Genomic DNA, 14,608 nt, shown 5'->3' on the forward strand with positions numbered 1-14,608 from the left:
TGAGAACACAGTCTGGTCACAAACTATATACTATTTACATGTGCCTGGAGGATAGAAAAGAAATTAATTTTCTTACAGAATAGGGTTTTATTTTTAGTGAGGGAAAGGAAATGGGTAATAACTATCCCAATCACCAAAGTCTGAAAAGGTAGCAGACATAGCCTTGGATATAGCTAGGTTAAGCTGAGAATCACTTGGCAAGATATAATTAGAAAAAAACTGGCTCTGAAATCTTCTGAATAATCAATTGACTGTGTTAATAATAAGATTACAGAGTAACATTGAAGTTTTGAACTCTACTTTTTAATGATTGGCTTTGTTCATCACTGAATTTTTGTCTTGTCTTTTGTTTTTCCCTCCAGTTTCAGAAAATTACAGGTGATGCTGGGATTCCTTTGCCTCTCGACTCCTTCCATGTCCCAGTCTCTACTCAGGAGGCCTTAGAAACTTCCAAAGACAACCTGGGGGTCCCAGTCACAGAGCAGTGGCAGGAGTCTTTTGAAGATTTCATTGCTAGAACATGTTCTCCCTTCAGCAGATGTCATTTCTGGAACTGGAAGTCAAAGAAAAGAAGAGGAATTATCTAGAAATAGCAGGTCTTCTTCAGAGAAAATGAGCAAAGCAGGTGAATATACCAAAAAATACTCTGCTAAGAAACAACCTGGGGAGGACATGCATCCCTGCTCTGACTCACCTGTAAAGCAGAAAAGCAAAGGAATTGGGCAAAATAATTCTTTGGTTAATAAACCAATTAAAAGTGAGTCTTCGAAAAAACACATTTCTGTTAAAGAGAGTAGAATAGTGACTGTTTCATCAAAGACAACTAAAAGTAAACTCAGTCTACTAGAACATTCTGAAAGTGATACTCTTGGATCTGATTGTGAATTTTAAGAAAGCATCCATACTGTATCACACCTAACATAGGTCTAAATCTTTTAAAATTATGTTTTTGCCTTCAAATTTTAATAAATTACTTATGTTTTTATTATAGCATATGGTGTTTTAAAATACTTGACTGGAAGCCATTAGAGAAAGATTTATCTATACTTTTTTATTATAATGAAAGCTTTGGTGTATTTTTCCTTGTGACACTTTGCACCATTCATTCAGCTGGTGTTTACTGAGGTCTTCATATGTACAGTACTTTTCTGGGTGCTATTGCTTTCAGCAGTGAACAAAATAAAGCCTTTACTCTCCTGGAACTAGCACTCTGTGGTGGGAGAAAACATAAACAACAAAACAGGGTAAGGGGTAAAAAGAGATAGGAATAATAAATGGAATAGTTTTACCATTTGGTTAAATGTCAAACTATTATAAATCACATGGCCAGAAGCCATTGACGTATTTTAATTCACAATAACCAGAGAGCCTTAAACATTTACCAAGGCACTTAACCGTGTTTATGGACTACAGCAACGCTATGAGGTTGGGAACTATTACCATCCCAATTTTATAGATGAGGAGTCTGAGGAGACATTATGTGAGTTGCCAAGAATTTCACAGCTATAAGTAAGTGGTAAGCTGCAATTTGACCCAAACACATGCTCTTTTTTTTTTTTAATGTATGGACTTTATTATGTTTCATTTGTTTCTGATCTATGTGATTTTTTTCTTTAAAGATTTTTTTTGATGTCAACCATTTTTAAAGTGTTTATTGCATTTGTTACAGTATTGCTTCTGTTTTTTATTTTGGTTTTTTGGCTGCAAGGCATGTGGGATCTTAGCTCCCCAACCAGGGATCGAACCCTCACCCCCTCCACTGGAAGGCGAAGTCTTAACCACTGGACCACCAGGGAAGTCCTCCTTATGTGATGATTTTTATGGCAATTTTTTAAAATTTTATTTTTTATTGACGTGTAGTTGAATTACAGTGTTGTGTTAATTACTGCTGTACAGGAAAGTGACTCAGTTATACATTTATATACATTCTTTTTCATATTCTTTTCCATTACGGTTTATCACAGGATATAGAATATAGTTCCCTGTGCTCTACAGTAGGACCTTTTAGGTTTTTTAAAATACATCCACTTTTTTTTTAATGTATTTATTTATTTTTTTATTTTTGGCTGCATTGGGCCTTCATTGCTGCACGCGGGCTTTCTCTAGTTGCGGTGCGCAGGCTTCTCATTGTGGTGGCTTCTCGTGTTGCAGAGCACGGGCTCTAGGTGCATGGACTTCAGTAGTTGTGGCATCGGGCTTAGTTGCTCTCTGGCATGTGGGATCTTCCCGGACCAGGGCTCGAACCCATGTCCCCTGCATTGGCAGGCGTATTCTTAACCACTGCGTCACCAGGGAAGTCCCATGTAGGACCTTTTTGTTTATCCATCCTGTATATACACCAGTTTGCATCTGTTAATCCCAAACTCCCAGTCCAACCCTCTCCCACCCCCTCCCCCTTGGCAACCACCAGTCTATTCTCTATGTCCTTGGTTATGTTTCTGTTTCACAGATAGGCAGAACCCAGGCTCTTAATTACTTTGTTATCCTGTTTCCTTGTTAAGAGACGAAGGGTTTAAGGAAGGCACCGAGAGAGAAGCCAGTGAGCACTAGAGGTGCAAAAGAGTGGGGCTATCAGAAAGCACACCTGTCTCCTTCCCCCATCGTGAGACGAATTTTTAAACAGCAGAGTATGTAAGAGTATGTGACGACACATCTCTGGATTAAATTATGTCTCCCTGGTAAAACATGTACAGATAAGTCTTTTAGTTCATTCAGACTGAAAGGTGAGATCAGAGAACAGTTGGAGTGTCAGATTTCTTCTAGAAGTTCCTGCCTGATTGTTACTAAGAGGGCTACTACAGTACTAGTTAGTTCGTTAGTCATGGATTGGGTGTTAGAGGAGAGAAACAATGAGCAAGATGTAGCGTTGGCCCTTTAGCAGTGGAGTGAGAGGGGAAGACACACAGCAGATGTCTCATCCTGCGCGTGACATGCTGTGATGGGCATATTCAGGGCGTTTAGTCAGTGTTTGTGGAAGAAGAAGGGGAGCTGTGAGACAAAGAAAAATCATCGAAAGTGGCAGTCCCTAAGCTAAGTCTTAAAGGACTCGTGAAAAACTGGTGAGTCAGCTGGTGAAGGGCAAGGACACTCAAGGCAGAGAGGACAGCGGAAGTCCAGAGCCGTGAGTGTGCGAGGGGTGTGTTACGGAGCCACAGGCACAGGCTCTGGAGCATCAGTGCAGTGTCACCAGGCAGTGGCAAGCGCCCCTAAAGGAGGCAGCGAGGAGGAGGAGAGCGGGTCTTAGCCATCCATGTGCATGGAGCTGGTTTCCTCAAAAAATAGCTAAGAATGGAAAGGACAAGTTCAGGTGGCATTTTAGACCACTGACGTCAGTATGGATGAGGAATTTGAAGAAGCCTCGAGACAATTATTTCCCACTCTTCTGAGGAGCAGTGTTTTTTATTTTCGAGTGGGACTTTCACGCTGCCACCTCCTCTCCTGTCCCTACTGAAAGGTTTATAGGCCGGCAGAAGGCAGAACCTGGCTTAAGTAAAGTTAATCAGGTTTCTTTACTGTACAGCTTCTCCGGGCTGCTGTAGGCTAATGTTCATTCTGGATCGTCACAGCAGGCGTATGGTACGCAGCCATCCTCAAAGCTATTTGACTCTAGAGTCCTTTTTTAATAGAAGTGTCTAACAACTGGTTCCACCAAACAGCAATTTGGTAACTTCTAGACCAGGTAATAGCAAGAAGAAAGGGGTCTGAAATAAGGTATAAATGAAGGGAGGAAATAAGTTCTAATTGTATTTAGGAAATTACAAGCAAGACTTGATCTTGGGAAGTAAGGAAGAAGTAGGAGGCGGAGGCTGAACCCCCATCTGTGTGACTAAGGTTGGGTGGTGGTATCATTGAGTTTGGAAATAGGGGATAAAGAACTGAATTGGGGAAAAGACTTTAGTTCTGGACATGTTGAATTTTAAAGCACCTGTACAATTCAGGAGACAAACTGGTAGATAACTGGACATGCACGTGAAGACATGGAAAGATAAAAATTTGAATGTCATCAGCAGTCATTAAAATCATGAAAATGTATGAGATTTCAGAGAATTATGAGTACTGACAACGTTTAAGTAATAAGCAGAGAAAGAATTCTGGGAAGGAGAGAGGTGATAGAGTTTCAAGAAGGAGGAAGTAGATGACAGCGTCATCCTTCAGAGAATGTAAGTGTCCATTGGATTTGGGCAGTTAGGTCCCCAGTGACCGTAGAGCAGTTCAGTGAAGTGGTGGACAAGAAAGCCAGATTGCAATAAATTGAGAGTGTAGGGCTGCCTGTGGGGGTCAGGCGGGTCTAGTGAAGACAGTGGGAATAGGCTACTCTGAAGGAGTTTGGATGAAAAGAGAAAATAATTAGCAAAAAAGAATTTTTTAGAATGAAAAGGACTTATAGTTTATATGCTGAAATGAAGGATCCGATTAAGGAGATCCTGAAGATGTAGATAATAATTTAGAGAATTGGGGAAACATGGACATATGAATAAGAAAAAAACCTTGCAAGTATATAAAGATCACTTGTATCCTTCGAGTTGGATGGATACTGGTAAGTTTGGGAGGAAATAAAGGTAAAAAGAGATAGAAGTTAAATGAGTTTATACTGATAGCCTCAGTTTTCTTTGACACAGATTTTTCAGAGACACATATATACACATACATAATTACAGTTTTAAAATTCTTTCATAGTTACATGTTTTATTAATCATGCCTGAGAAAACTCATTGTTTTTCATTTTGTACAGCATTATCTTGTAAGGACTAGATACAGTGACAACTTCCAAGCTTTTTGCATATCAGAGCTGAAACTGAAAGTATCTCCATAATTGAATTTTCACTTCTTATTTGTAATAAGTTTATCCTTAGGAGGATACTTTCATAGTGTTTGATCACAGATGAGTTTGGGCATTGCTATCACTCAATAATGTTAAGCATCTGTCAGGTTCTCTCCTATACTATATATTAATTTTTTCTCCATTAAGCAAATATTTATTGGTGGCCTGTGGGAATAAGATACACCTAGGTCCTCTTTCCTTGGTATATTCACAAAAGCCTCTGAAACTAAATTTCCAAGTTAGGCCATACTAAGGCCTGGCATAATAAGTTTTCATCATTAACAGTTTTTTTGTGTTTGTGGGGTTTTTTTGTTTTTATTTTTTTGAAGCAAGGATAAGACACTGTCTTAACTCAGTAGTTGTCCATTGATGAATAAGTCAAAGAAGACATTGATGAAGCATGGTATTTTGAATATCCTTTCCACAGAATAGGTAATGGGCCGTCCTGAAACTCTGGTGAGATACTTATCATTTTCAGATTTTGGAGTGGCAGAGAAAACCCTATTACACATTGAATTATCACTAGAAACATGAATTCAGCCAAATAAAAACGGTGCCTCTGCCTACTGAGGTTGTCAATTTCCATCTTAACAAAAGTGAATATTTCTCCTTTAGATTAAAATCAAGAAAATCTCTTCTGTCCAGGATGCAATAATGGGGTACAAGAAGGAGGAAAACTGAAGGTATTCCCTCTTTACACCTGAACATTGAATTCATTCTGATATCAAATATTTGTTATGATTCTGCTATGACCAGGTGCTTTTTTGTGTTTAGAGGTCAAGTTACTGTTCATTCTTGGTAAGCAAGAAAAATCCATGTTTTAGGACTCTGAATAGTAACTTTATATATTTTATATATATATTATATATAATATATATTCCACCTATTCAACAAAATTGTAATTTTCATCATCTCTTACGAATGATCAACTGTATTTACTCTTTGGAAAGGGCTTATAGGGAATTAAAGTCTCCATATACTTTTTATATAAGACCATGGAAACCAAATTCTCAACTGGGAGCAAACTTAGGTTTTGCTATGACGGTTTATGCCTGCCTGGCCTTAGAGTGGTAGGCCAGGAACTCAAGGTCTAGTTTCTTTCCTCTAAGTTACTTTCATTGATGCCACCCTGAAAAAATTTGGAGGGAGTATTTTTTGAAATAGCTTTATCTCAGGAACCCTTTAAAAATGCTTCAGGGTATGGGGAACATAATTGTCAAAATGTTCAAGCAACTTTTGTTGATTTAAGTGTAATTGATCAGGAGCAATACAGGAAAGAGCTGGGTACAAAAGACAAAAGGCCCGAGGCTATTTCATGTATAGGTTTTGGCTTATCGTACAAAACAGAGAAAGTCTCATACACTCACACAGCCAAGGTCCCCTACTGTTCTCTCCTTTTAGTAGAAATAAAAGAGAGCTAGTTTCTCAATAGCAGCATTCTATCCTTAAGTGGGTACACAGTGATACTCTAATGGGCTCTGGAGCAGAGAATAATTCTGTGGCAGCTCTGACCTCCAGTCACTGGGTTCTCTGTAACTTAGTCTTTCATGGCCAAGGACTATAATCATTATTTCGATTTATATTTAGCATCTCAAAATTGAAAGGATTCCATGGACAACAAAACAGTAAGTGATTTCGTTTAGCGTTTTAGTATGAATAAAATAATAAACTATAAAAATACAAATCATCAGTAAAGTTTTTTCTTTCCGGAGAACTATATTCAGAAATTAATGTAAGCATCTGAGGTACGCATGTGTGTTTTTTCACCCATGATCATGTTTGTGTGTGTGTGTGTGTGTGTGTGTGTGTGTGCGCATTCCACTGCTACAGGAGACATGCAAAATAATATCAAATTTGCTACTATATGAAGTACTGGTTTCTCCCAAGAACTGTGTGCTCGCAGGGTTCGTTCAGGAAGGTGAGTGCCCTACCACCACATCGCAGTCATATCTCATCACCTTCGGCAGGAATAATTTACACTTTAACCTTACATGCAGGCGTATTAAATTAGTATTACTCATCAGAACTTGCTTATTAATAAAACAAGCTGAATTAGCCACTGGAGAATCATATTTGGAAATTCAGTGACAATTTTACATTTTTAATAAAGGCTCAGAAATATTGCAGAGCAGGTGGTACAGAAAACTGTGGTCAAATTCGACATTCATTAATAATTGAAGTGTGGAACGTGACAGGTGAAAATTGATATTGATTTCTTTCCTCTAATATTTGGAAGAGTTCTAAAAGGTAAATAAAATGAGATAAGACATTCTCACTGATTTCTTTGATCACCTACTCCCCACATATCACTCCTTCGCCTACCATGTTTTGAACAATTCAATGCCCATAGTCTTTCCAGTTCAGTGCATTATAAAACACACTCAAGCTGGGTTTCAATCATATTAGACTGAAAGCTGAACTTTTTATGAAGGATTATTTAAAACAAAATGCATCTTGAGCCCAAGCGCCTTTGAAACCAAACAATCCTGGGAGTTCAGTAAGGAAATGTCAACACTGTGGAGAACTTTTGGATTCAGAAAATTCAGTAATCCTATTTGATGTGTGTTAACCGTATCAATATTAACAACCTTCTGCTTGATTTCAGCACTGATTTGAGAGCTGAGTTACTACTGGTCTTGTATTTTAACTAGTTGTGAAAGCACTGAGAGAGTTGTTCTTGGGTTGAACTTGACCTGCCTCTGGGAATGCTCTCTGTTCTATCCATCTTGAAAAGCTTTATTCAAGTGCATTTCTCTGCCTTCCTTCTTCTCATCTGCACCCCTTGGGAAAACGAAAGATGCTCAAATATAGATGTTAACACTGCAGGTGCTCTGTTTGGCAATGGTGTCTTTCAGCTTCCCAATAAAAAATTATATTGCTGACCACCCATTTGACTGAAAATTGACTCATTTTACTGACAGATATCTGGATTGAGATGCCAAAAGAAATAGGTCATTTCAAATTTCCTTTTTAATTTGAGTCATAGCTTTGTGTTGCAACACTACTTGTTCAAAAGTTAGATCATGAAGGTTCCTTCCTATGACCTCCAAATAATTAATCAAAATGTTCTTCAAGGGCTTCCCTGGTGGCGCAGTGGCTGAGAATCTGCCTGCCAATGCAGGGGACACGGGTTCGAGCCCTGGTCTGGGAAGATCCCACATGCCGCAGAGCAACTAGGCCTGTGAGCCACAATTACTGAGCCTGCGCGTCTGGAGCCTGTGCTCCGCAACAAGAGAAGCCACGATAATGAGAGGCCCGCGCACCGCGATGAAGAGTGGCCCCCACTTGCCGCAAGTAGAGAAAGCCCTTGCACAGAAACGAAGACCCAACACAGCCATAAATAAATAAATAAACCCAAAAGTTAAAAAAAAAAAAAAAAAAGTTCTTCAAAAGGCTATATAAAAAGCAAGCAGAATATTCCTAATTATTAATCTTTCTCTTGAGTCATATAGTTCTTGTAATTTCAAGGAAGAGAAACTCTAATCTAAAGTGTTACAATAGCCAAGCATACCAGCACTGTTACCTAACCATTCAGGAATTTTCTCTGCCAAGTCACTCTGAACCTTAGACTACATTCTACTACTTAGGATGTCTTTTTAATTAATTTTTAAGGTTCTCCTCTTTTGAGTTAAAAAATGGTCACAATTTTATAAGTAAAATTAAAGAAAAAACACAAAATAGACCATCTGAGATATTTCCATTAGGCATTATATATATATAAATATATATATATATATATATACATAATTTATATATATATACATATATAAATGCACTGGGATAAATCTCCATCTTCTGTGTCAGTCAGACATAGGTTCATTTTCTTAGGAATAGGGAACTCCTTTCACAAGGGAAGTGAGGAAATTGGCTGGACCATCCTTCTTGAATAATAATTCCATGAAGCCGCCATTTAAGGTTGTCTGGATCTTGGTTCCTTCTAGCAATCTACTACTCCAACAGTGTGTAGTTCATCAAATTCAGGTCTTTCTGAAGCCAGGCTAGAAATACAAAGTGAGGTGGACGACTGAGGTAACTGACCAAAAAGGAGGAGGAAGAGAGCAAAACAATTTCCCAATTTCATTTTTTCTCATATTCTCTGTGCTTTACAAGGGAAAAAAATATTTGGGTCTGAGTTCCTTTCATTCTTAGCCATTATTGGTTCAAAGTCTGAGAAAAAAAAAAAAAAGGTAAAAACGAAAATATGGAGTCCAGAATTCCGTTAGCTCTCTTGCATGCAATAACACAACTTAAAAGTCCTTCCAAAATGAAGGGATAAACTTTTAAAAATATAGCCCAATCTTTTCAATCTAAACAAGTAAACACTAAAAATATATTTTAGAAATCCAGCAAACACACTAACCACAGTCAAAGCAAAGGAAGGCTTTTGGCTTACTAAATGACAGTGGCTGTCTACAAGACAGAGAAAGAGAATACTCCAAAATTCCATCTGACCTGGCAGAGCTCAGCACAGCTACTACTCTTCTTTCCTAAAATCAAGGCATAAAGAAATTGAATAAAACTTGCCAAAATGTCACCCGCTGCCTCCAAAAGCAGATTAAAGAAGGGTGTGTCCAGAAATCAGGATGAAGAAAACTACTTAGAGAAGCCGCTTCTCCTATCAGTGGACCACCAGGGTAATAAAATGATAATAAGCCTTTTTGTCATCTTCTTTTTATAATTTATACATTTAAATTTCAGTTAACATTTTAAAAATATCCAATCAGAATGACAGGCATTTCCAGAAGTATCAGTTTTTTTAATCCTCACCCTATTACAAATGTGAAAACTGAGGCTCAGTATAGCTGTCAAGGAATTTTCCTAAATCATTGAAGCTGTAAATTTGGGATGTAAGTCTAAATCAGTTTCTCATTTTATCTTGGCTAACTTCTTAAAATTCTTTTTAGGGACATGGGGAGGGGGAAGGGTAAGCTGGGACGAAGTGAGAGAGTGGCATGGACATATATACACTACCAAATGTAAAATAGATAGCTAGTGGGAAGCAGCCAAATAGCACAGGGAGATCAGCTGGGGCTTTGTGACCACCTAGAGGGGTGGGATAGGGAGGGTGGGAGGCAGACGCAAAAAGGAGGGGATATGGGAATATACATATATGTATAGCTGAGGCACTGTTATACAGCAGAGACTAACACAACATTGTAAAGCAATTATACTCCAATAAAGATGTTAAATATATATATAAGAAAGCTATACTATAAAATAGATACAGTGATAATATATCTGAGAGGTGGAATTATGGCTGCTTTTTAATCTATTTTTGGATTATTTGATTACTTGATTTCTCTATAAAGAATATGAATCCCTTGTGTAATAAAAGTTACTCAAAACCCAAAAACAAACAAAAAAACAATTCTGTTTAGGAAGAGAGGATAGAATGAAGGTTTGAGCATAGAAATCATCTAGAAATCACTGAAGATACTGGGCCTGTAGTGCAGTTTCATTTGTAGTGGGTTTGGCTTACATTCTTATATTTAGTTTTATTTCTATACAACTATCAAAGAAGGAGAAAGAAGTTGGGTAATATTTGCATTTGCAACTAATCAAAGCAGAATTGCTTTTAGCTTTAACAAAAAGATCGTTTTGTGATCTCAGATTAACATCTTTATTCTTAAATGGAGCATAAATAACATTTATTGGCTAAAATTATTTGTAATAAACAAGACTGTTTACTGTTTACCACCTAGCAGATGACTATTTGTAAGTCTCACTGAGTATGCTAAAAGCTTATACTGAGCTCTCATTTTACCAGAGTGAATTTAAATTAACTTCAGCAGCCAGAATTAATGAAACCAGGTAAGTGATGCAAAGATATTCCACAGGGTATTCTGTTTTAATTAGAGATAGAAAATGTGAGTCATTAGAGGTTTTTAAAAATGTTGCATTCTATTACTTTCTCATATTTTAAATCTAGGAATATAGATGAAAACTAAAACATGTTAGCCACCTTAGTTCAGTTTTTAATGTATATCAGCTCTGAATTTATATTGAGTGAATAGTAAAGAGTCTGAATGAAGAACATAATCTGGAGGCATTCAGGTACAAGTCATAAATTTTATTAGAAGTTGAGTATCTGTTAATTAGCAGACAGCTATATAACTTAACTATAAAGCCACTACAATTCAAACATTGTAGCATTACTACATGAATGAACACATATACAAATTAAACAGAAAAGAGTATCCACATATAGTTCTAAGTATGTCTGGGAAGTTTGATTGTGATAAAGTCAAGTTATAATCTTAAAAATTGATGCCTAGAAAACTACACACCCATTGAAAACTAAAGTCTGTACCTCACACTACATACCAAAATAAATTACACCAGTTGCACATGTAAGAAGCTTGCAAGTTGCCACTTTACCCTAACAAGATGCGTCTTTTACAAATGTTTTCTCCCACTCTGTGGCTTTTCTTTTCATTATCTTGATAGTGATTTTCACAGAGCAGAAATTTTCTATTTTAATGAAGTCTAGCTTATCAATTCTTTCTTTCATGGATTGTTCCTTTGGTGTTACATTTTAAAAGTCATTGCCATACCCAAGGTCATCTAGGTTTTCTCCTATGTTATCTTCTGGGAGTTTTACAGTTTTGTGTTTTACATTTAGGTCTGTGATTCATTTTGAGTTAGTTTTTATGAAGGATATAAAGTCTGTGTCTAGATTTTTTTTTTTTCTTACTATGGACATCCAGTTGTTTCAGCACTATTTGATGAAAAGACTATCTTTGCTCCATTGTATTGCCTTTGTTCTTTTGCCAAAGATCAGTTGACTGTATTTATGTGGGTCTATTTTGGGGCTCTTTATTCTGTTCCATTGATCTATTTGTTCTTTCACCAATACCACCCTGTCTTGATTACTGCACCTTCATAATAAGTCTGCAAGCTGGGTAGTGTCATTCCTTCAACTCTGTCCTTCTTCAATGAGGTGACAGCTATTCTGGGTCTCTTGCCTCTTCATATGGACTTTAGAATCAGTTTGCCAATATCCATAAAATAACTTGCTGGGATTTTGATTGGGATAGCACTGAATTTCTGTAGATTAAGTCGGAAAGAACTGACATTTTGATAATACCGAGTTTTCCTATTCATGAACATGCAATATCTCTCCACTTATTTAGTTATTCTTTGACTTCATTCATCATGGTTTTGTAGTTTGCCTCCTATAGAGGTTGTACTTATTTTATTAGATTTATACTGAAGTATTACATTTTTGGCAATGCTAATGTAAATAGTGTGGGGTTTTTCTTAACCTATTCCACCTGTTCATTATTGGTATATAGGAAAGCAATTGCCTTTTGTATATTAACCTTGGATCCTGAAACCTTGCTATAATCACTTATTAGTTACAGGAGTTTTGGGTCAACTCTTTAAGACTTTCTACATAAATGATCATGTCATCTGTGAACAAAGACAGCTTTATGTCTTCCTTCTCAATCTGTACACCTTTTATTTCCTTTTCTTGCCTTATTGCATTAGCAAGGACTTGCAGCACAATACTGAAAAGTTATAATAAAGGAGGACATCCTTGCCTTGTGCTTAATCTTAGTGGGAAAGCATTGAGTTTCTCTCCAGTAAGCATGATGTTAGCTATTGGTTTTTTTGTAGATCGTATTTATCAAGTCAAGAAAGTCCCTCTCTATTCCTAGTTTACTGAGAGTTTTTCTCATGAGTGCACGCTGGATTTTGTCAAATGCTTCTTCTGCATGTATTTATATGTTTTTTTTCCCTTTTTTTGTCTTGGATGGATTATATTAATTAATTTTCAAATGTTGAACCAGCCTTACATACCTGACACAAATCCCATTTGGTCATGGTATATAATTGTTTTTATACTTTTTGGCTTCAACTTGCTAACATTTTGTTGAGAATCTCTGACACAATTTTTATCACATTTCTACTATAAAAGGTTTGGGATTCTAACGAATTTAAGCTATTAATTAGTCTTATCAAATTGTGCTCTTTATTAAAAGATACACCATAGCAGAACCCTGAGGGAATGGATGGTGAATGGTAAGGCCTGAATTTACAATTCTTTCATTCTTTATACCCTAAACCCGTCTCTCAACAAGTGTTTACGGTTGATTTTTTTGGAAATTAGACATAGCTCACTCCATTCATTCATTCAACAGATTCTACAGCAGAAGGGAGGCTTCTAAGGAGGTAGGGTGCATTAGTGGGGCTGCAGGTTATTACAGGGAATCCAAGCAAGGCCTCATAATGGAGACGGTGATATTTGAGAAAAGACTTTAAAAAGTGAGTGGATGAGTACTGTAGATAGTAAAGAGAACAGCAATTCAGGTAAAGCGAACAGCAAGTGAAAATGTCTGCCTACTATACTTGTTGAACATCAAGGACTAAAGAGTATAAGGTGTTTGGAAAAGAGTGAGCAAGGAGTAGAGGTGGAGGAGATGAAATCAAATATATAATGTGGAGGGTAATCATGTAGCAACCTTCCAGCATTTTAAGAAGTTCAGCTTCAACTATGGTGAAGGGGAAGACACTGAAGTCACATAATTCTTCTGACTTAGATTCTCAAAGGGTTCTCCAGCCGCTGTGTTAAGGACACATTTCAGAGGGATAATAATTAAGATGACAGACAATGAAATCTTAATCCTGAGTGGTAAGAGTGGAAAAATCGAGAAACTGTCAAATTCTGGTTCTATCTCAAAGATAGGGCTGACACATTTTGCTTCTGTATTGGATGTGAAAGGAGAGAGAAAGAAAAAAGTCAAAGATGAATCACATTTTGTAACTGAGCACCAGGAAGAATGGAGCTGCCCTTTTCTGTTTTGGAAAGTCTACAGGAAAAGCATGAGTGACTATGTCTGTATTTGATTGCAAGGTATATTAAGTTTGGGATGTCTATTAAATGACAAAACAGAGATATTCTGTTAGTAAGCAGTCTTGTTAGGTGGACCCAGTCCGTAAAGGACAACCATCAACCTACCTAATCTGCTCAATTTGAAGACCCATAAAGGACTTTGGGGCATTAGTGTGAAGAGGGCTTCCTTTTGCGTTTGTGTGTATGTGTGTTATTTGCTTTGACACTGTGGTTAGGCTAAAGTAGCACTATTCTGGGCTTTCATCTTTGGCAACTTTTTCCTCACCAAGAAGCTTTTTTATTGGGTTGACGCCAAATGAGTATTTGCTTGATTCTTCATGTCCTGATTCTTTAACTATTTTCCTAGTTTGGACAGCCACAAATTTGGTTAGTATTTGTTAATTTCACCCTTCAACATGGACACACTTGAAGCCAAGTGAACTCCCACCACACTGATGGTAGACTCCATCTGAGCATGCTCAAAAGAGCACAGAAGGTTGTCCACGGGGAGGGTACTATCAGAGGCTGATTGACAGTATCTGTGTTGTAGACCAACTTAAGGGCAAACACATACGGTTCTTACGCTTTCCTTCTCCTGATAATAGGCAATGGCAAGCTCTGGATCACAATGTTTGAACCCAGCAGGAATAGTTTTGCACTATATGTGGCATGACTATGATAAGGGGTATATATCTTATCTAGAATGTATCTTCTTTTTTATGCTACACAAATACAAAACTAAACTAAAACTGAACAACTAAAACTGACCCATCAAAAATTTCAACTTCTCATCAGCCTTAAGCCAAAACTAGGGTAACAGTAATACAATTCTCCTGTCAAGCTTCACTGCCACTGCAAAGTTGTTCAACAGGACATTTCTAAACATTTAAAAACTGACCTGGTCACAACCCCATAAAAGTCTACAGATCATAAAGAAGTGTGCTGGGATT

The 14,608-nt window shown here is 37.3% G+C and overlaps 1 pseudogene across 1 annotated transcript in view; it reads right to left on the reverse strand.

Annotated features, from left to right (window-relative positions):
* Positions 1-281: 281 nt before the first annotated feature.
* The window catches only part of LOC309606200 (centrosomal protein of 78 kDa-like), a 35,848-nt pseudogene continuing 21,521 nt past the window's right edge, over positions 282-14,608 (reverse strand). The window contains exon 11 of the transcript XR_014249646.1: positions 282-553. The product of XR_014249646.1 is annotated as a centrosomal protein of 78 kDa-like (transcript). The remainder of the gene's footprint in view (positions 554-14,608) is intronic.

The sequence above is a fragment of the Balaenoptera borealis genome, assembly GCF_965194805.1.
Source record: "Balaenoptera borealis genome assembly, chromosome: 11".
NCBI classification, from domain to species: Eukaryota; Metazoa; Chordata; class Mammalia; order Artiodactyla; family Balaenopteridae; genus Balaenoptera; species Balaenoptera borealis.